The 23,766-nt window shown below is 37.3% G+C and overlaps 1 protein-coding gene across 2 annotated transcripts in view; it reads left to right on the forward strand.

The window, feature by feature from the left end:
- LOC110445563 (ankyrin repeat and death domain-containing protein 1A-like) overlaps positions 1 to 23,766 on the forward strand; it is a 54,692-nt gene that overhangs the window by 15,668 nt on the left and 15,258 nt on the right. The window lies entirely within an intron of this gene.

Below are 23,766 nucleotides of genomic sequence, written 5' to 3' on the forward strand. Positions count from 1 at the left end.
TACTGTGCCATGTTTAAATTGTTCATGTGTCAACTGCAACTTGTTTACGTTGTAGATGTGTCTTCTGTTACATGTTTACAATGTACAGGTGTCTCCCGTTGAATGTTACATTGAACAGGCGTCTCCTGACGAATGTTATATTGTACAGGTACATACCGTCACATAATTACATTGGGCAGGTGTCGCTCGTCGAATGTCTCATCGTACATGTGTCTCATGTCGAATGTCTCATTGTGCAGATGTCTTCTGTCGAATGTTATATTATACAGATGTCTCCTGTCGAATGTTATATTTTACATGTGTCTCCTATCAAATGTTATATTGTACAGGTATCTCCTGTCGAATGTTATATTGTACATGTATCTCCTGTCGAATGTTATATTGTACAGGTATCTCCTGTCGAATGTTATATTTTACAGGTGTTTCCTATCGAAAGTTATATTGTAAAGGTATGTCCTGTCGAATGTTGTAATGTACAGGTGTTTCCTGTCAAAAGTTATATTGTAAAGGTATGTCCTGTCGAATGTTATATTTTACAGGTGTTTCCTATCGAAAGTTATATTATAAATATATGTCCTGTCGAATGTTATATTGTACACGTGTCTCATGTCGAATGTTATATTGTACAGGTATCTCCTGTCGAATGTTATATTGTACAGGTATCTCCTGTCGAATGTTATATGTTACAGGTGTTTCCTATCGAAAGTTATATTGTAAAGGTATTTCCTGTCGAATGTTATATTGTACACGTGTCTCATGTCGAATGTTACATTGTACAGGTATCTCATGTCGAATGTTATATTTTACATGTGTCTCCTGTCGAATGTTATATTTTACATGTGTCTCCTGTCGAATGTTATATTTTACTGGTGTCTCCTGTAGATTGTTACATTGTACAGGTGTCCGTCGTCTCAAAAGTACAAATGTGTCCGCCACATACTTGAACAAATGTTTACCGTCGTGTGGTTACATGCTCCACTGCTTCTTATACGGAAACTATTTGTGTTGATGCATTGCTTGCAACACTGTTAAACCTGACACGGTACAATCATGGACAACCAAGTTCACAGTCAATATAAATACAACAGTTTTAAAAAAAGGCGTTTCGACGACAAGACTTCGTGAAATTGTCTTTGTTGTATTATCGTTATTAGAACACTGATATGCTTGTAGTTCTATTCGAGCGTTTAAGGATGACAACCCACCGACAGCTGTCTTTTCTTTTGTGCATGTAGTATTCCGGTTTAGATTTTCAAGACAGGGGGTCTTGTTTTTGTCATCTCATGCACCTGTGTATAACAGCATTATTAAAAATGTAGTTATCCATGAAGTATTAAGCCCTATATAAGCGCTGAACTGCGATTTTGGAAACACTTATGACGGTATGTGTACTGTAGTACACAGTTACACGAATAAATCAGCGACTTAGTACATTAATCCTAATCCGATTATACCTTAATCTCGAAATCTGATTACGGCTCAGATTGGTCCGCTTGTTACTGAAATAGTACTACAGTTAATTCTGTGGATGTTACCCAAGGGTGTACGTGTGTGGTGTTTGAAAGCATTTGAGAGTAGAAGCCACTCCTGTTATGCGATCTATTTATTTATAAATACCGTCGTTTACTAAAATAGTCTGTCTCATTTTGTCTCATATTATAGTAAAATCTGCCTTTTTTTACAGTGTTTCAGACTGTTTTTAGATTTTTATACTCTGTGATATATGTCAATGATGGAATTAAAAAACCTTTTATTAGGTCAGATCTATTATTATTCTTAGTCTTAATAAAAAATATTCTTTTTTTATTTACAAGCTGCAATGTGATTTTAATTATATATTTTATTCTAAATTGTGATATCTTGTAATGACATGCCTATTTTACTTGAATAACTATGATTATTATTATGATAAATGTGTATACCGCTTATCCGTGGAGTGCTTGAGCTGACGCGGATGAGTGGTCGCTTTTCCTTTACAATTTAAATTAATTTTGCTACTGTCGATATGACGGTACATGTAACAAATGTAATAACGATTTCTAAATTAAAGTTCTATTTTGAAAATTTTCTAAATACAGGTTTTATGCGTGTTAGACATGTAAATTGTACGCATTTCGATACACAGTTTTTGACTTAATATGTCTGTACAATTTTCACATGCTAAATTGACATCTTAAACAAGCATACTTCTATGTACAATGTAGATTTGCAATGTTAGTGCTCGATTGTTATTTAATTTTAACACACATATATGTACAATGAAGATATGCTGTATTGATGCTTAAACGACATAAAACTAAACATACATTGTACATATATGTACAACGTCAGTATGCTGATATATAGAGAATAAAACATGCCTTTTCCCATATCACACCCAGTATCAACCCGAGACTCCAATATCAGCCCGAGGGGAAAAGGGCATATTTTATTCTGTTTATTGCATACTTACGAATAAGATACGGATAGATCTTCTATCTGATGAATTATTTTTCTTTTGAAATTTTGAAAAACAAAAAAAATCAAAAGGGTTCCGAATGACGTTGTTGGTGGGCTGATTTGGGTTAAAGCAATTGTGTCGTATCGCATATACACAAAAAAAAACGCATTTTTCTTTAAGTTTGTAATAAATTGATATACACAGTGTATAAAACAATATATATGTACAACGTTCATGTGCTTTACAGACATATAATCATCACATGTGTATGCATATGCACAAATACTGTGTTTACATCTAACTACTCACGGGTGTAAATATGCCTCATTATACCCATGTAATTTAACATGTACATACATCTAAAATACCCACATGTTATATCGACATATAACTTTACATAGGCACAATGTTAGCTTACTATATTTCCATAAAACTATACATGGGGCATAGACTTACAAGTCTGATTGAAACAATTTGTTGAGCTATTTGAATGATATTTGTATAAGGAATCTGAAAAGTTTTAGTGCTTCACTTCAATAAAATGATGAATGTTCTATGCAGTGGGAATACTCTAGACAATGAGGATGTTTGTGAATACTCTAGACAATGAGGATGTTTGTATTTGACATCTCGCAAAGGTTTTGGGAAGTGGAAATGCCAGGATGAGACGTTTGGCTAAGGTTCTAGGTAGTAGGATTGTTTGAAAGAGATATTTGGCAAATATCGTTACAGTAATAGTTTATGTCAGTGGGAGTGTTTGAATGAGACATTTCGCAAATATTCTAGCTAGAAGTACTGGTCTCAGGTAATGGAAATGCTTGATTGAGACATTTTACAAAGGTTCAAGGTAGTCGGAATGTTTGAATGAGGTATTTGGCAAACATTGTAAAAGTACTGGTTCAAGTTAGTGGGAATGTTTGCATATGACATTTTGCCAGGGTTCTAGGAAGTGTGAATATTAAAATGGTACATTTTCGCAAATATTCGTTAGTACTGGTTAAGATAATGGGAGTGTTGAAATGAGACATTGGCAAAAGTTCTAGGGTAGCAGAGAAGAGTAGAAATGGCTTGACCCTAAAAATAAAGGGCATGACTCGGATAAACATGGATAGCGCATTCATCCTGCACAACACACCTACATATATACATATATTTATAAACTACATTTTGAATACGTTTTTTTAGAAGAATGAATGCTTTTTCAAAAAGTAATTTCCCCAGATTTGGGACTTGTGAAAACCATGGTTAGTTACCACATCAAAAAACGCCAAAAAATGTAAAAAAAAAAAAAGGAATTAACCCAAACTTTGGACCACGCAAGTAGTATTTTTTTTCTTATAACCTGTCTTAAATTAAATATCACCTACTCGGTCACAAATACTCACGTTTTAGTATAGGTCGTCAAACTAAATTTATTACAATATTTACACATGTGCTGAGTATAAAAATAGACTTCACGAAAAGCTAACTTTTGTTGTGTAAACGCAGATTCATAAATTGGCAAAAAAGTAGTCTCAAGTCAAATTCGATTTGGTTTTTTTAAATGTGAAGCCCACATAGTCCAATTCATCATGTATATGCCAATTTTAGATTTTTTTTAAACTTTTGATACATGTAATATTACAGGGGTTATTCATTGTACAAAAATATCACCCATGGCCACCGTACGCTACTGTACACTGCTACCTAGATATTGGGATATTTGAATGAGACATTTGACAAAGGATCTAGGGAGTGAACATGTTTGAAGGAGACATTTGAAAAAGGATCTAGGGAGTGAACATGTTTGAATGAGACATTCGACAAAGGATCTAGGGAGTGAACATGTTTGAATGAGACTTTTGACAAAGGATCTAGGGAGTGAACATGTTTGAATGAGACATTTGACAAAGGATCTAGAAAGTGAACATGTTTAAAGGAGACATTTAACAAAGGATCTAGGAAGTAAACATGTTTAAATGAGACATTTAACAAAGGATCTAGGAAGTGAACATGTTTGAATGAGACATTTAACAAAGGATCTAGGTAGTAAATATGTTTGAATGAGACATTTGACAAATGATCTAGGGAGTGAACATGTTTGAAGGAGACATTTGACAAAGGATCTAGGAAGTGAACATGTTTGAATGAGACATTTGACAAAGGATCTAGGAAGTGAACATGTTTGAAGGAAACATTTGACAAAGGATCTAGGAAGTAAATATGTTCGAATGAGACATTTAACAAAGGATCAAGGGAGTGAACATGTTTGAATGAGACATTTAAAAATGGATCTAGTAAGTGAACATGTTTAAATGAGACATTTGGCAAAGGATCTAGGGAGTGAACATGTTTGAAGGAGACATTTAACAAAGGATCTAGGAAGTAAACATGTTTAAATGAGACATTTGGCAAAGGATCTTGGTGAAGGAAACATTTGACAAAGGATCTAGGGAGTGAACATGATTGAAGGAGACATTTGACAAAGGATCTAGAAAGTGAACATGTGTGAATGAGACATTTAACAAAGGATCTAGGGAGTGAACATGTTTGGAGGAGACATTTGACAAAGAATCTAGGAAGTGAACATGTTTTAATGAGACATTTAACAAAGGATCTAGGGAGTGAACATGATTGAAGGAGACATTTGACAAAGGATCTAGAAAGTGAACATGTTTGAATGAGACATTTGACAAAGGATCTAGAAAGTGAACATGTTTGAATGAGACATTTAACAAAGGATCTAGGGAGTGAACATGTTTGAATGAGACATTTGACAAAGGATCTAGAAAGTGAACATGTTTGAATGAGACATTTAACAAAGGATCTAGGAAGTGAACATGTTTGAATGAGACATTCGACAAAGGATCTAGGGAGTGAACATGTTTGAATGAGACTTTTGACAAAGGATCTAGTAAGTGAACATGTTTAAATGGGACATTTGGCAAAGGATCTAGGAAGTAAATATGTTCGAATGAGACATTTGACAAAGGATCAAGGGAGTGAACATGTTTGAATGAGACATTTAACAAAGGATCTAGGAAGTGAACATGTTTGAATGAAACATTTAACAAAGGATCTAACATGTTTGAATGAGACAGTTAGCAAAGGATCTAGGAAGTGAACATATTTGAATGAGTCATTCGACAAAGGATCTAGGAAGTACATGTTTGAATGAGACATTCGACAAAGGATCTAGGGAGTGAACAAGTTTGAATGAGACTTTTGACAAAGGATCAAGGGAGTGAACATGTTTAAATGAGCCATTTGGCAAAGGATCTAAGAAGTAAATATGATTGAATGAGACATTTAACAAAGGAGCTAGGGAGTGAACATGTTTAAATGAGACATTTAACAAAGGATCAAGGGAGTGAACATGTTTAAATGAGACATTTGGCAAAGGATCTAAGAAGTAAATATGTTTGAATGAGACATTTAACAAAGGATCTAGGGAGTGAACATGTTTGAATGAGTCATTCGACAAAGGATCTAGGAAATGAACATGCTTGGAGGAAACATTTGACAAAGGATCTAGGAAGTGAACATGTTTGAAGGAGTCATTTGACAAAAGATCTAGGAAGTAAATATGTTTGAACATTTGACAAAGAATCTAGGAAGTGAACATGTTTGAATGAGACATTTGACAAAGGATCTAGGAAGTGAACATGTTTGGAGAATACTTTTGACAAAGGATCTAAGAAGTGAACATGTTTGAAGGAGTCATTTGACAAAGGATCTAGGAAGTAAATATGTTTGAATGAGACATTTAACAAAGGATCTAGGAAGTGAACATGCTTGAAGGAGTCATTTGACAAAGGATCTAGGAAGTGAACATGTTTGAATGAGACATTTGACAAAGGATCTAGGAAGTGAACATGTTTGGAGGAAACATTTGACAAAGGATCTAGGAAATGAACATGTTTGAAGGAGTCATTTGACAAAGGATCTAGGAAGTAAATATGTTTGAATGAGACATTTAACAAAGGATCTAGGAAGTGAACATGTTTAAATGAGACATTTGGCAAAGGATCTTGGAAGTGGGAATGATTGAACGACCATTTAACAAAGGATCTTGGAAGTGAACATGTTTGAATGAGACATTTGGCAACGGATCTTGGAAGTGGGAATGATTGAACGAGACATTTAACAAAGGATCTAAGTATTGCAAATGTTTGATTGAGACATTTGGCAATTTTTCTAGGAATTTGAAAAGTGTGAATTAGATATTTAGTGACGGTTCTTGGCAGTGGTAATGTTGTAATGAGACGTTGGCAACGGTTCTATGTTATGGTCATGTTTTAATGAGACATTTGGCAAAGATCTAAGTTGTGCGAATGTTTGAACGATACATATGGCAACGGTTCTCGGTAGCTGGAATGTTTGAACGAGACATTTGGCAATAATTCTAAGTCGTTGAAATGTTTGAATGAGTTATTGAGCAATAATTCTAAGTAGTTGAAATGTTTGAATGAGTTACTGAGAAGGTTGAAAAAGACATTCCGAGACGGATCTTGGGTGTGTAAGTCCTTGTTGGAGATATCTACTAAAGGGTCTGTGTGACAAGGATGTTTGAATGATACATTTGTACATTTATATGGGTCTTAGGAGTGTTGACTTTTGAACGATACATCTGTTGAAGATTTTTGGCAGCGGAGACATTCGGTAAAGGGTCAAAGTAATAGAAACGATTGAAAATGCATACAGCATGTACATGTATAATACAGCTGACCGCGTCTACGTTTGCTACTAGCCCGCAACACGAGAATAAATAATTGATGGTTCGGAGTCGGTGGGCCTATGATCCGGAGCGTACGTGCGATACACGTGTGCTCGTTAAGACGTTTTAAGATAGCAATAGAAGCATGGCCATTAAGTTCGTGACTGTTTTTCTGGTAAGATAAACATGACACCAACAAAGCCCCACATGCTTTCTTGCATCATGTTTCTTTGTGTAAGTTCTTCAAATATTTAGAAACATTAACGATGATAACAAATCAAATCGTTGCACATAGAAATATACAATATATACTAGCGGATAAAAATAACTGTGCATGCATAAAATGTGTTGTAAAAATAAATGTGTATGACGTAGAACAACAAGGTTTTCGGGGATAATTTATTTGTTATTTAATAACAGTCACATTCCATTTTCCACGTTATGGAATCAATACGTTCCGCTCAGGAGTGACGTAAACACAGCAGTGGTCAATACCGAGTTCACAAAGTTAATACCTCGTATGTCGACCGTTTGCCTAAATGCAAGCCTGGTAACGTCGACGCATGGAGCCTATCAGACGGTTCAAGAATGCTTGTGGGAGGGCATTCCAGATCTGTACCAACGCTGCAGCCAAATCAGTCAACGTCACCGGTTGATTAGGTAATGCCCGTAATCTGCGCTTCCTTTCATCCCAGACGTGATCAATGGGCGACAGATCGGGGGATACAGCAGGCCAGGACAACACGTCAACGTTCTGCTTGGCCAGAAAGTCCATAGCGACATGAGCTGTGTGTGTCCTGGCGTTGTCCTGCTGTAGCGTTATGTGACGTTGCTGCCCTTGCACGATTAAACGACGTGAGTCCGGAAATCTCGTCACGGTAACATAGCGCGTTTAAATTCCCGTCAACAACCACCAGAGGCATTCTCCCGTTGGCTGTGATGCCGCCCCAAATCATAACGCTGCCTCCGCCGAAAGAGCGTCGTTGTACCACACACGCGTCACGGAAACGTTCTCCAACGCGACGATACACTCTGAAACGGCCGTCACTACTATCCAGGTGGACTCGCGACTCGTCCGTTAAAAAAAATGCCTGCCCAATCCCGTCGAGTAAATCGCAAATGCCTTCTATACAGTTCAGACGTGCTACACGATGACGTGGCAGAAGAACTGGGCGGATTGCAGGACGTCGCGGACAGATAGCTCGTTCACGCAATCGGTTCTGTACAGTTCTCGGGCTTATTGGTAGCAACCCAGAGATTGTCCGTGCAGTCAAACTTGTCGTTTAGAAGCAATTTCTCAAATGGACAAGCCGAACATGGTTGTCCTGTTGACGTGACGTCACACGTGGACGTACCGCACGAGGTCGATCGCCGACGTGGCCAAACTGTTGATGTCGTCTCCACAAATCCCGGATTGTGTTTCGATGGACATGAGAACGTGTAGAGACAACGGCTTAGCCCATACCAGCTTGAAGCATACCAATAATCTGGAGGCGGTCATTTTCATTGAGCCTCGGCATAGTATTAATCACAAATTAAAACGTTATAATGCTCTTTTTACTGTTCACTGGTCTCAACAGAGTGACCCAACAGTTGAAAAATAAACTTTCATTGTCGAATTGGATGGCTGGCCGAGAAAAACGTGCAAACTGGTCAACGCCTATAGAGAGCAAACTACACGGGAAAAACTGTCAATGACACACGGATAGTGTGTATGTGCCATACTCGGTCATGTGTGTGAATTTTCATGTATATACAGTTGTTAATACATGTTCTATAACAATTCTTCGCATACACAGTTTCTTTTCCGCTAATATATATATATAAGTACTGAAAATGTGCACATATATCCAAACACACGCGGGCACTTAGTGAAATTTCCAATCTGAGAACACTTCAGTTATATAGTCTCTTTGTGCTTTCCAGTATAGATGTTTCCATAGAAACGGATATTGATATTTTTAAGATACTGGAGAGACTCGCCACATAGTGTGTTATACTGCTTCGTGACGGTGCTACATAGCGCTGACCTTGTAATGGCTGTGTGTGTACTGAATCCATATTCACATCCAATCATTCTGATGTAAAACTCAATCAACGTATCTATTATACTGTAAATTATCTATAAATTTCCTGACTTCTTCCCGCCTTAGTATGGTATACTAGTGTTCCTCATATCTCATCAATCGTCTGTTGTATATCGTGTCTTCCTAGAAGAGGGTATTGGCTACGGGCATCATGATTAATGCTTACATAATGTCACTGAGAACCCAAATACCTGATTTCAATTAATTATGAATGATTATATATTACAGCCAGATATGCCAAACTGGATGCAGTGTATAGTTAGCATTGCCTTTACATACACTGTGCTTCATATTATATACAGTGTATCTTGTGCATTGTGGGGGGAAATCTTAATGAAGACTGCATGTGTCGCCGGTCTCAAATCAATGACATATTAAACTGTGTCGTGGTTTCCTTTGTTTTTTTGTAAAAAAATTAATCGAACATGCAACTGTGCAGATATTCGAAATATTTTATCTTTACATGTGGAGACGCATGTGGAAGACGCCACTCTTAGTATGGTCCAACGGCAATCGAACGTTCTATTCTTTGCGTAGATTTTCAGTTTCAAGTTTATGATGAAGCAACGGCAGAATAAGTGGTTGTGTGTTCCACCTATGCAGCCTACATTATTGTTTTTACATAAATACACTATTAATATCATTTTTGTCTGGAAATCCTGACGCTTTAACCCAGAAGACGGTTGATATTTTATCCAGAGGAACATTGTCAATAGAAATAATTGTAACAATCGCTGCTTCTCTTTTTTAGAAGATGACGTCATTACCTAATCGTTGACATTTAAACGTACATAAGCGTGATGTGTGACAAATATTGAGTGACAATGGTGCTAAATGCATAATTAATGCCATTAACTATTTATAAAATAAATATAATTAAATTAATTGAAGTATGCAGGATCCGTTCCCTCGAGGTTGTTGGACTGTCAGTTACTCATTTTCATAAAAAAGAGATTGTGGTCCAGCAGGTTTGCTGCATTTTCAACCAAATTTGACAGCCAATGGTTTTGCGCTAGTTATGCGACGTATTTTAAGATTGGCCATTGAGAGAAATAAAGCAATCTATATAGATTAAGAATACCGGTGTTCTCACATATCTCATTAAAAATCATACCAATCTTGACAAAAGTATAAAGTTTTGATGATGAAGCTGGTCTAAATGAACATCCTTCGTGGATATCTTGGTGACAGCTTTGTTTTATTTGAACTTTTGGTCTCTCGCACCCGCTCGGAGATATCAAAAATAGCATCCAATCGATTATCTACAGGGGAAGCCCGAGTCTCCTCTGGCCCTAACACCAAACGTAGTCACTTTGACATATATATATAGATGTCTGTCAACATGCATATGTCTAAGTCTGTTGTAAGGGTCAGAGGGAACTCTGGCTACTACATTGTACCTGCGACCAAACGATATAGCGGATATAACAATAAAAATATCCCAGAAAAACCACAACTGCCGTCCATTTATTTCAAATATTGAATGGCGAAAACATTACTTCTATATTATAACTTAGTTGAAAGAATGAGAGAAAAATGATGCATTTACCTCAAGCATGCTTGTAACAATAGTATCGATGCATCTACCACAATATACAATTATGTCGGCCCCTGTAAATATTGTTCAGACCAGGTCCGTAACTCAGGGATAGACCGAAACGGAAGTCCACAATTGTTTTATTATATGACATTTTACAATGAGATTAATAATGTTTTATGTCGTAAACATATGGAGGGCATGGACCATTTTAGAATCACAGAGTGAAGGACTTCAAATTCAAAATAACATACACAAAAAATTGAATTTCAGATTCAATTCATGTGCTATTTAATTTCAAGTAAATATTATTTGCCCAATCGACATCATCAATAATTACATAGTTCAGAACTTGATGAGATAATTCATTTGTAGTTGAATTCAGCTGTGTGATTGGTAACAGAATTACAGACTAGCCTGGGAATTACCTAGGCCTATTTTTAGTAGTGGTTTGCGTCACTTTTCTATTTATAGGTCGAGGTCTGTAACACTTTTCTACTTAAAGAACGAGGTCTGTAACTGATGATTTGATTGCAATTGGCTGTTAATCGATGTCTTGGAAATTACCCAGGTATATTTTTAGTAGCGATTTGCAACACTTTTCTATCTATAGATCGAGGTCTGTACCTTTTTTCTTTTCATAGAACGAGGTCTGTAACATATTTACAGACTCGTCACATAACGTCGCTCCTCCAATCAGGGCGGGGAATTAGCACCAGGCATTTAATTATGTGTGGTATTGCATGTGGTTTTGCAGTCACTCAGTTTTCCCGAGGAAACCAAACATCCATTTGTTAATGGGATGCATAATGTACATTGTAAATATATACTCCAGGTATATTGCCAATTTTCCACAAAATTACCTATTTAAACTACAGGTAGCATTCATGCTGATGAATAAACCGTACTTTATAGTTAAGATATGTATGAAAGTCAGCAGTAGTAAGAAAAATATACATACAATGAATATACATGTATATGTATATGTGTATATATATAATTGATCTACCGATTGACAATGGTTTAGTATGGCGTTTACCTTGTTTATTTTACATAGTAAATATCTTAAATTCACAACCGATGAGTTGGTTTTAATGCTGCTGTTTCTGGATGAGAGGCCAGGAACAGCGAGATATTTGCCATTGTAGCTATTCAACCCGATCTAACTGAGAATGTTCATTGTAGGTGTGCGCCCAAGCAGCATACACACGCATTGTGTATAGAGTGACTATTATATTAAGTTTATCATATCTACAAATATGTCATCTTTTAAAATGATGTTTAAATTCAGTTCATAGATTGTAGATCAGTGGCGGATCCAGAGGGTTGAAGAAATCCCCCCACCCTGAGAAGTTTCTTTAAAAATCATGTATTTTTCATCACTTCCTCAAATTTTCCCCGTATTGAAACTCCTTGGAAATTTGGAAACCGCCCGAATAGATCTCTGGATCCGCCACTGTAGATACATTTGTACTTAGTCCATATGCTGTTTTTACATTTTATAATATTTTTTGACACGTAATGATCTAGGTGTACACTATATCCTTACTGACCGTGGCCAAAACTTCAACGGATTCACACCAACCAAAACCTTACTGTACCCGATAAAATGAAACTATGTTATTTGTATGAAGTTTTCTATTGAAACTTTATGAAATATATTAAAGTTTATTTACATACAGTTTCTCTGTTCTCGTTAAAGTTGTTTGGGAAACGCCATTGTACCTATATGCCTACCTATGCCATTGTACCTATTTGCCTACCTATGCCATTGTACCTATATGCCTACCTATGCCATTGTATCTATATGCCTATGGCATTGTACCTATAAGCCTACCTATGCCATTGTACCTATATGCCTAACTATGCCATTGTACCTATATGCCTACCTATGGCATTGTACCTATATGACTACCTATGCCATTGTACCTATATGCCTACTTATACCATTGTACCTATATGCCTACCTATGCCATTGTACCTATATGCCTACCTATGCCATTGTATCTATATGCCTACCTATGGCATTGTACCTATATGCCTACCTATGCCATTATACCTATATGCCTACCTATGCCATTGTACATATATGCCTACCTATGGCATTGTACCTATATGACCACCTATGCCGTTGTACCTATATGCCTACCTATGCCATTGTACCTATATGCCTACCTTTGTTCGGCTAGTATTCCACATTCGTTTGCATTATCAATATAAGCAAATGTATTGGAGCATTCAACATTTTACCTTACTCAGTAGAATATAAACGAAGTGCCTGTTAATTGTCATTATAAGGTATATCGAATGCTTAAGTGGCTAAGCCGAAACCTTAATCTAAGACTGTTGTGAGTGCGAGTCATGCTAATCCTGACAGTTTCATTCCCACCTTAAGCTTTGAATCCAGAAACACTTCGGAATACAGACTGGAAAGCTGTCTCCCGAAAATAATAGCTGAATATATAGCTGCATTATTGCATCTCCGGAGGCTGGATTAGGGTTAAGAGTTCTGAAGGGAAGGAAATGGAGTCAGAATCTAAAAAAGAAGATATATACTATGACACATGACATGTCAACGTTATTGTTGTCTGAACGATAAAATTTGATAATTGAAGTGATATGAAAGGGATCCTCACTTCATACATTCCTGCTGAGACAACTGTTAAGAATCTGCAGTAACAACACGGTACTATCCGGCCTACAGTGGATGCTATATCAAAAAGAGAGCGTTCTACTCAAATAGATTAACAATGGAACCTACCACTCGAAGGCTGAATAATAATTCGATAATAATCGTTTTTCTACAGTCTACGTAAAGCTTGAAACCGTTTAGATGACTTGTAAATTCAGCCTTTCATTCACTTTAATGTGTGACAGGGACTAAACTTAATACAATCGGTCGTGAACAACATTTTGAGGAACACTTTGTCTCATTTGCTAACAGCAATATCTTCTCTCAAAGGAATCAAATATATGTCTTAGCTTTGAATACAAGTGACCGTTTAAATGCTTGATCGATACGGTGGCTGGTTTGCTGTCGAGATGGCGTCCCCAGAAGGCTAAACAAATCGCTACGTCACAGATACATCATTCATTAATCCGGTGTAATTGTCAGGCCAGAATGGTTTAGCTGTGACCGCTACAGACACCAATGTTTTGCATGCGTTGGTCCCACTTTCACCCTCCGCTCTCTCGTCCATATCTCAGCGTTTATGGAGCCTGATCTCGCAATATACTGGATGTCTGTTTATTTCTTTTGTGAATATGTGGTCCAACGATTGCGAGGTCTTACACTCAAGTAAGTACAGTATGGCATTGTCCACGCAATGCAGCCTATTTTGTTTGTGTCATCGCAATGTATTTAGTGTTATGTTTCCCAATGCATTCTTTGAAAGCCTCGGCTACATAAAACATACTCTTTTAGCACTAAACGTTTAAGACCCTGTTTAGGACTCCGTAACGCTAAGTGTTCATCTATCAAAGTTAATGCATACTGACCTGTAGCTTGCATATTGCCATTTGATAAGACACGCCCGCCTCTACATGATGGGATTAGCAATCGTATGTCGTGAGAGTGTAGCCATGCAGTAACATGTACATGTACCAAAGTACATGTTTACCGGCGTTTTCGGTAAACTGGTCGTCTGCTCAGGAACAAGCGTACTGAGACTAAATACTGTACATTGCAGAATTGCATGACGATGTTTCTACATGTTGCGTTCTGTCCGCTTTGCAAGTATGGAAGCATGCATCATTGCCATTAAGGAGCTAATGCCTGTTTCAAAACTGATTAACACTCTGCCATGTAGACTGCCGTCACGTGGTTCAACAATACATCTAGTCGAATTGCTGAACAGACGAGTATATAACACCAAGAGCATACTTCTTTTGTGTTTTGTCAGCCCTTTGTATTATTATATGATCGACAATTTAGTTTCTTTATTTACTGAGACTTTAAAATGAAATTATTTCTTAATCGAAATTTCCGTCAAAAGCTACAAATTGTTCCCATATCTAAATTGCTCAATCTGCTGCATGCTGCTGTTTTCTCTGATTTGTCAAGACCAGAGCCAAGTTAAACGCCACCTTTGTCTAGTGTCTGTCAGACATTCCTTTCACATCCGTACTTCAGACCACTGTAAGTGATGTCTGTCTGTATGTCATTACAGAGCTGCTGCACAGACTAAAACAAAATGAGAAATATTTACTCCTTTGTGTATTTGCGTATGTCTGGCGAGCCAATCTCATGTTTTTAAGAATTGGTCAAAGTACAATGGATTACTCCCAATTAACTTTCCTGGCGTGGATCCCGTGACTTGCCTGGGTCTCTCGATCTTTGGTTGATTATAAGTCAATTTAGACTTTGCTAAATTTGCTCCCTTGGATGTTTGATTTTATGTTTGAAACTAGGCAGATATAAGCTAGTAAAATAATGTTGGAAGTCAGTCAATAAGTACCCCTTACGTATGGTACAAAGTGTACAGTCGTTTTTAACAATGAGACAAGGGTAGACATGGTAATCGCTATATAGGTGTGGTCGGGAGGCGCAGTGGACAGCGCACGCGCGTTTCGCCAAGATGGCCTGAGTTCAGTTCCCCGATCAGACGTGTAAAGGTATTGGGTTACCTTGCCGATCACGTGTTGTTTTCCATTACTCCAGTTTCCTTCCTCAATAAGGCCATGTTCGCTTCAATCCGAGCCAAAAAGAGTTATAACTATCAGTTGGAAGAACTGGTTTTATAACTGTTGTAAAATAAATGTATATACAACCTCTCTATAGCTTGGTCGGACTGTAAACTTTCCTTATGGATAAAGTAAAATAAATGTATATACAACCTCTCCATAGGATGGTCGGACTGTAAACGTTCCTTATGGATAAGGTAAAATAAATGTATATACCACCTCTCCATAGCTTGGTCGGACTGTAAACGTTCCTTATGGATAAGGTAAAATAAATGTATATACAACCTATCCATAGCTTGGTCGGACTGTAAACTTTCCTTATGGATAAGGTAAAATAAATATATATACAACCTCTCCATAGCTTGGTCGGACTGTAAACTTTCCTGATGGATAAGGTAAAATAAATGTTTATACAACCTCTCCATAGGTTGGTCGGACTGTATACTTTCCGTATGGATAAGGTAAAATAAATGTATATACAACCTCTCTATAGCCTGGTCGGACTGTAAACGTTCCTTATGGATAAGGTAAAATAAATGTATATACAACCTATCCATAGCTTGGTCGGACTGTAAACTTTCCTTATGGATAATGTAAAATAAATATATATACAACCTCTCCATAGGTTGGTCGGACTGTATACTTTCCGTATGGATAAGGTAAAATAAATGTATATACAACCTCTCTATAGCCTGGTCGGACTGTAAACGTTCCTTATGGATAAGGTAAAATAAATGTATATACCACCTCTCCATAGCTTGGTCGGACTGTAAACGTTCCTTATGGATAAGGTAAAATAAATGTATATACAACCTCTCTATAGCTTGGTCGGACTGTAAACTTTCCTTATGGATAATGTAAAATAAATATATATACAACCTCTCCATAGGTTGGTCGGACTGTATACTTTCCTTATGGTTAAGGTAAAATAAATGTATATACAACCTCTCCATACCTTGGTCGGACTGTAAACTTTCCTTATGGATAAAGTAAAATAAATGTATATACAACCTCTCCATAGCTTGAACGGACTGTAAACTTTCCTTATGGATAAGGTTAAATAAATGAATATACAACCTCTCCATAGGTTGGTCGGACTGTATACTTTCCTTAGGGATAAGGTAAAATAAATGTATATACAACTTCTCCATAGCTTGGTCGGACTGTAAACTTTCCTGATGGATAAGGTAAAATAAATGTTTATACAACCTCTCCATAGGTTGGTCGGACTGTAAACTTTCCTTATGGATAAGGTTAAATAAATGAATATACAACCTCCCCATAGGTTGGTCGGACTGTATACTTTCCTTAGGGATAAGGTAAAATAAATGTATATACAACCGCTCCATAGCTTGAACGGACTGTAAACTTTTCTTATGGATAAGGTTAAATAAATGAATATACAACCTCCCCATAGGTTGGTCGGACTGTATACTTTCCTTAGGGATAAGGTAAAATAAATGTATATACAACTTCTCCATAGCTTGGTCGGACTGTAAACTTTCCTTATGGATAAGTTAACAAAAAATGTATATACAACCTCTCCATAGCTTGGACGGACTGTAAACTTTCCTTATGGATAAGGAAAAATAAATGTATATACAACCTCTCCATAACTTGGTCGGACTGTAAACTTTCCTTATGAGTAAGGTAAAATAAATGTATATACAACCTCTCCATAGGTTGGTCGGACTGTAAACTTTCCTTATGGATAAGGTAACAAAAAATGTATATACAACCTCTCCATAGCTTGGTCGGACTGTAAACTTTCCTTATGAGTAAGGTAAAATAAATGTATATACAACCTCTCCATAGCTTGGTCGGACTGGAAACTTTCCTTATGGATAAGGTAAAATAAATGTATATACAACTTCTCCATAGCTTGGTCGGACTGTAAACTTTCCTTATGGATAAGGTAAAATAAATGTATATACAACCTCTCTATAGCCTGGTCGGACTGTAAACGTTCCTTATGGATAAGGTTAGTACAGTATCTATTTCAACAGCAGAACAAACAGGTTTCACATGTTTCGATACATCTCCGTGACAAATCAAAATCATGGTCATATATAAGAAGCTGAAACCCTAGTCGGCATTATGTTTCCTTTATAAGTTCAAAATGATGATGAAACTATTAATCAAAAGTTTGTGCAAAACGTATGGCAAAAGAATTGCTCGTTTGGAAAAAAACAAAAGTATGTTTAGTTATTGCCTTTAAATAACGAAGTCAAAATGATCATCCAAAACACGATAATGGTCATCCAAAACACGATAATGGTCATACAAAACACGATAATGGTCATACAAAACACGATAATGGTGCTCACAAACAGACGATGAGTGATAAACCCGCTAAATGTCTCAGGAAGTCTAGACTATGTCCGTCAACTGTCTCTTCGTCAGATGATCTAGAGGTGTTATATTAACAACTATGTGTCGCCACTAGTTCTGGCAATATCCTAATTATATCGACTGAGAGTAAAAGTCTACGACATCTTTTGATGAGTTTTTGCGACCCGAAATAAATGATGCTGATTGATGGTTTATCTGGTGACCGATATCAAAAAACGGAATGTTGTGAGAGGGTGTATATGATTGGTTCAGTAAAATTACTCGTTACCAAGTCAGTAAATGGCAGATGTGACATGTGGAATACTTCCAAGGAAAACAATGTTTATGCAATAAATAAGGAACATATTGAGCGTGATGTTAGGATGATGACATGTAAAAGATTTGTTTACTGCACTAATTTTTTTTTACTCAAGATTCAAATTGTTAAACATTAAACACGTGATATTTTAACTACTGTAAATTTAACATTCAAATACCTTAGACATTTTGTCAAGTAGATATTTCATTGTTTGCTTACGTGCCCGCAGGAAGGGACGAAAGTGAGGGTAAGAAACGAAAATGTTAAATCACATACACTATTCAAGATTCAATGAGAAGGAGGTAATAAGGAAAAGAGTTATTGGCCAGCATACCCTCATACAATGTTTCCCCGCTGTTGACCTATACAATGAACCACAGTCACAGTTTTCAATGGAATTTTCAGTATAACTGTATCAACATCATAAGTATACTTCAAGTAGTCATCAGACACAAAACAAATAGAGAAAATATCGACGTTTGTCAATTTTGTTTAATTAATCAGTTTCCTTTGAAATCGTATATTTCAAATCATTTGTATGAAAACAGTTTAATTATGAAGAGAACTAGCACGTAAACCATCCAAAAGCATCATATACTAGTGAATCAAACGTATTTATTATAAATAGAAGTTGAGCAAAACTAAAGTAAAGATAATACAGCAAATCACATAACTGATCCATTTTACTATGTCTTACTGCTATGTCATAACTATGGTATTACACATCTGTAATAAAATACTACTTTTATCACAATACAACATGATACATTAACTGTAATTTTAAACTAATTTGAAAAGTTTGTTTTGGTATTTTCACTGCCATTTAAAACTGTACATTATTTATTTTTAAAAAGAAAGAAAAAATCTTGAACTACTTTGCACTGCACAGAACGACAATACCATGATCGGCAGTTTTAACTGTCAACTGAGAACACAAAATTGTCTCTGAATTTGTTTGGCAAATTATGAATAGTATGTGATATATAAAATCTTCCATTCGTGGTCATGTCATATTGAATTCATACATGCATGTATTAATATATAACACGCATTTATTTCTACAAACAAACAAAAACAACTCCAAATTCTAACACCGTATCCGGTCTCGTGTACAACACCAGGATCGATTGAACACCTGGAGTTTATCATAAGGCTGCCACATGTGGACTCCGGTGGGGAGGGAATATAATAACAGTGCTCTATCATGCAAATCCCTTGCTGACACTGGCAATGATTTAGGACTACTAGTACTAGACAATCACTCCTATTATTCAACATCCCCAACATAACTATATTGATCACTTTGAGCTGCTATTGACATAGGCCATACCCGGTGATTAATTTCAATTACAATCGTGTGCGTTCACGCTCGGTTATTTTCCTTCATGTTAATTTGTTGTGTTCCGAAGTTCCCGCAAAGTACATACAAGATAGTCACTTGCTTTCAGTACGCGCTCACATGAAACATATCTTCTGGTGCATTGTACAGAAGAAGAATTGTTCGAGTTTCGAGCATGTTTCGAGCATTGAAAAAAACACCTTCTAATAAGCTTAGAAGACATTAGTCCCACTCAGGCCCTGGCCACTGTCGATCCTACACTTCGTCAATGATGCTACTAAGAGTTTGTAGAGTTATTGTTCTGTGTCAAACTGAAAGACGAATACCCCACCAATGTAAGTATATATACACCCGAACTGCATGATAATAACATGTTTTTCAATTTGTGTGAGAGGAAAGGCTAAAGTTACATGTATATAAGTTCGTTGACGGTAACACGAGTCCACGTTACAAAAAATGTACTACCTTAATATTTAGTAATGAGTGACTTCGTAAAAAAAACAATGTTTTAATGTCATTTGTATTTATTGAGTATATGAATAAACGAGTTACATGTTTGCTTCGCAAATTTGAAGCCAGCTTAGTTCCGTTACAGTAAGTACACATTACTGGTATCTAGAGCCACAGCTGTGTAGCTGTTACATTGTACACGAGTTTAATCACGGGTTAGGGACCAGACATAGCAATGATGTAGAGACCGGATTCCACAAACGTATGCGATATTCAATATATGTCATTGATTGTTAGCGAGTATTGCGTATGAATACCAGATCAATGATAAGATTTCATCTTTACAGAAAGTGACAAACATTTCTCATATGTGACAGGGATTTTACACATATGTAAGTCCGAGTTGATAAATCGTGTTGACAGTGTCTCGGTGTAGATGAACATTGTGTAAGCCTATACTTGTTTGTGTTGACAGTGTTCCGGTGTAGATGAACCTTGTGTAAGCCTATACTTGTTCGTGGTGACAGTGTCCCGGTGTAGATGAACATTGTGTAAGCCTAGCCTATACTTGTTGTGGTGACAGTATCCCGGTGTAGATGAACCTTGTGTAAGGCTATACTTGTTCGTGGCGACAGTGTCCCGGTGAAGATGAACATTGAACCTTGTGTAAGGCTATACTTGTTCGTGGTGACAGTGTCCAGGTGTAGATGAACATTGAGTAAACCTATACTTGTTTGTGGAGACAGTGTCCCGGTGGAGATGAACATTGGGTAAGCCTATACTTGATCGTGGTGACAGTGTCTCGGTGTAGATGAGCATTGTGTACGCCTATACTTGTTTGTGGAGACAGTGTCCCGGTGAAGATGAACATAGTGTAAGCCTATACTTGTTTGTGTTGACAGTGGTCCGTGTAGATGAACATTGTGTAAGCTTATACTTGTTTGTGGTGACAGTGTCCCGGTGTAGATGAGCATTGTGTAAGCCTATACTTGTTTGTGTTGACAGTGTCCCGGTGAAGATGAACATAGTGTAAGCCTATACTTGTTGTGTTGACAGTATCCCGGTGTAGATGAACATTGTGTAAGCCTATACTTGTTTGTGGTGACAGTGTCCCGGTGTAGATGAACATTGTGTTAGCCTATACTTGTTTGAACATTGTGTAAGCCTATACTTGTTGTGGTGACAGTATCCCGGTGTAGATGAACATTGTGTAAGCCTATACTTGTTTGTGGTGACAGTGTCCCGGTGTAGATAGACATTGTGTAAGCCTATACTTGTTGTGGTGACAGTATCCCGGTGTAGATGAACATGGTGTAAGCCTATACATGTTTGTGTTGACAGTGTCCCGGTGTAGATGAACATAATCCTAAATTATACTTGTTTGTGGTGACAGTGTCCCGGTGTAGAGGAACATTGTGTTAGCCTATACTTGTTTGAACATTGTGTCAGCCTATACTTGTTGTGGTGACAGTATCCCGGTGTAGATGAACATGGTGTAAGCCTATACATGTTTGTGTTGACAGTGTCCCGGTGTAGATGAACATCGTGTAAGCCTATACTTGTTTGTGGTGACAGTGTCGCGGTGTAGGTGAACATTGTGTAAGCCTATACTTGTTTGTGTTAACAGTGTCCCGGTGTAAATGAACATTGTGTAAGCCTATACTTGTTTGTGTTGACAGTGTTCCGATGAAGATGAAAATTGTGTAAGCCTATACTTGTTTGTGTTGACAGTGTTCCGATGAAGATGAAAATTGTGTAAGCCTATACTTGTTTGTGTTGACAGTTGTTGTGGTGACAGTATCCCGGTGTAGATGAACATTGTGTAAGCCTATCCTTGTTTGTGGTGACAGTGTCCCGGTGTAGATGAGCATTGTGTAAGCCTATACTTGTTTGTGTTGACAGTTGTTGTGGTGACAGTATCCCGGTGTAGATGAACATGGTGTAAGCCTATACATGTTTGTGTTGACAGTGTCCCGGGGTAGATGAACATTGTGTAAGCCTATACTTATTTGTGTTGACAGTTTCCCGGTGTAAATGAACATTGTGTAAGCCTATACTTGTTTGTGGTGACAGTGTCCCGGTGTAAATGAACATTGTGTAAGCCTATACTTGTTTTTCGACAGTGTCCCGGTGTAGAGGAACATTGTGTAAGCCATACTTGTTTGTGGTGACAGTGTCCCGGTGTAGATGAACATTGTGTAAGCCTATACTTATTTGTGTTGACAGTGTCCCGGTGTAAATGAACATTGTGTAAGCCTATTCTTGTTTGTGTTAACAGTGTCCCGGTGTAAATGAACATTGTGTAAGCCTAGACTTGTTTTTGTTGACAGTGTCCCGGTGTAGAGGAACATTGTGTAATCCTTTACTTGTTTATGGTGACAGTGTCCCGGTGTAGATGAACATTGTATAAACCTATACTTGTTTGTGTTGACAGTGTCCCGGAGTAAATGAACGTTGTGTAAGCCTATACTTGTTTTTGTTGACAGTGTCCCGGTGTAAATGAACATTGTGTAAGCCTATACTTGTTTTTGTTGACAGTGTCTCGGTGTAGATGAACATTGTGTAAGCCTATACTTGTTTGCGTTGACAGTGTCCCGGTGAAGATGAACATTGTGTAAGCCTATACTTGTTTGTGTTAACAGTGTCCCGGTGTAAATGAACATTGTGTAAGCCTATACTTGTTTTTGTTGACAGTGTCCCGGTGTAGAGGAACATTGTGTAATCCTTTACTTGTTTATGGTGACAGTGTCCCGGTGTAGATGAACATTGTGTAAACCTATACTTTTTTGTGTTGACAGTGTCCCGGTGTAGATGAACATTGTGTAAGCCTATCTATACTTGTTTGTGGTGACAGTGTCCCGGTGTAGATGAACATTGTGTAAATCTATACGTGTTTGTGGTGACATTTTCCCGGTGTAGATGAACGTTGTGTAAACCTATACTTGTCCGGTGTAGATGAACATTGTGTAAGCCTATACTTGTTTATGTTGACAGTGTCCCGGTGTAAATGAACATTGTGTAAGCCTAGACTTGTTTTTGTTGACAGTGTCCCGGTGTAGAGGAACATTGTGTAAGCCATACTTGTTTGTGGTGACAGTGTCCCGGTGTAGATGAACATTGCGTAAATCTATACGTGTTTGTGGTGACATTTTCCCGGTATAGATGAACGTTGTGTAAACCTATACTTGTTTGTGTTGACAATGTCCCGGTGTAGATGATCATTGTGTAAACCTATACTTGTTTGTGTTAACAGTGTCCCGGTGTAAATGAACATTGTGTAAGCCTAGACTTGTTTTTGTTGACAGTGTCCCGGTGTAGAGGAACATTGTGTAATCATTTACTTGTTTATGGTGACAGTGTCCCGGTGTAGATGAACATTGTGTAAATCTATACGCGTTTGTGGTGATATTTTCCCGGTGTAGATGAACGTTGTGTAAACCTATACTTGTTTGTGTTGACAATGTCCCGGTGTAGATGATCATTGTGTAAACCTATACTTGTTTGTGTTAACAGTGTCCCGGTGTAGAGGAACATTGTGTAATCCTTTACTTGTTTATGGTGACAGTGTTCCGGTGTAGATGAACATTGTGTAAGCCTATACTTGTTTGTGTTGACAGTGTCCCGGTGTAGATGAACATAAACCTAAACTTGTTTGTGGTGACAGTGTCCCGGTGTAGATGAACATTGTGTAAATCTATACGTGTTTGTGGTGACATTTTCCCGGTGTAGATGAACGTTGTGTAAACCTATACTTGTTTGTGTTGACAATGTCCCGGTGTAGATGATCATTGTGTAAACCTATACTTGTTTGTGTTAACAGTGTCCCGGTGTAGATGAACATTGTGTAAACCTATACTTATTTGTGTTAACAATGTCCCGGTGCA

Source organism: Mizuhopecten yessoensis, unplaced genomic scaffold (genome assembly GCF_002113885.1).
Source record: "Mizuhopecten yessoensis strain PY_sf001 unplaced genomic scaffold, ASM211388v2 scaffold2329, whole genome shotgun sequence".
Taxonomy (NCBI): domain Eukaryota; kingdom Metazoa; phylum Mollusca; class Bivalvia; order Pectinida; family Pectinidae; genus Mizuhopecten; species Mizuhopecten yessoensis.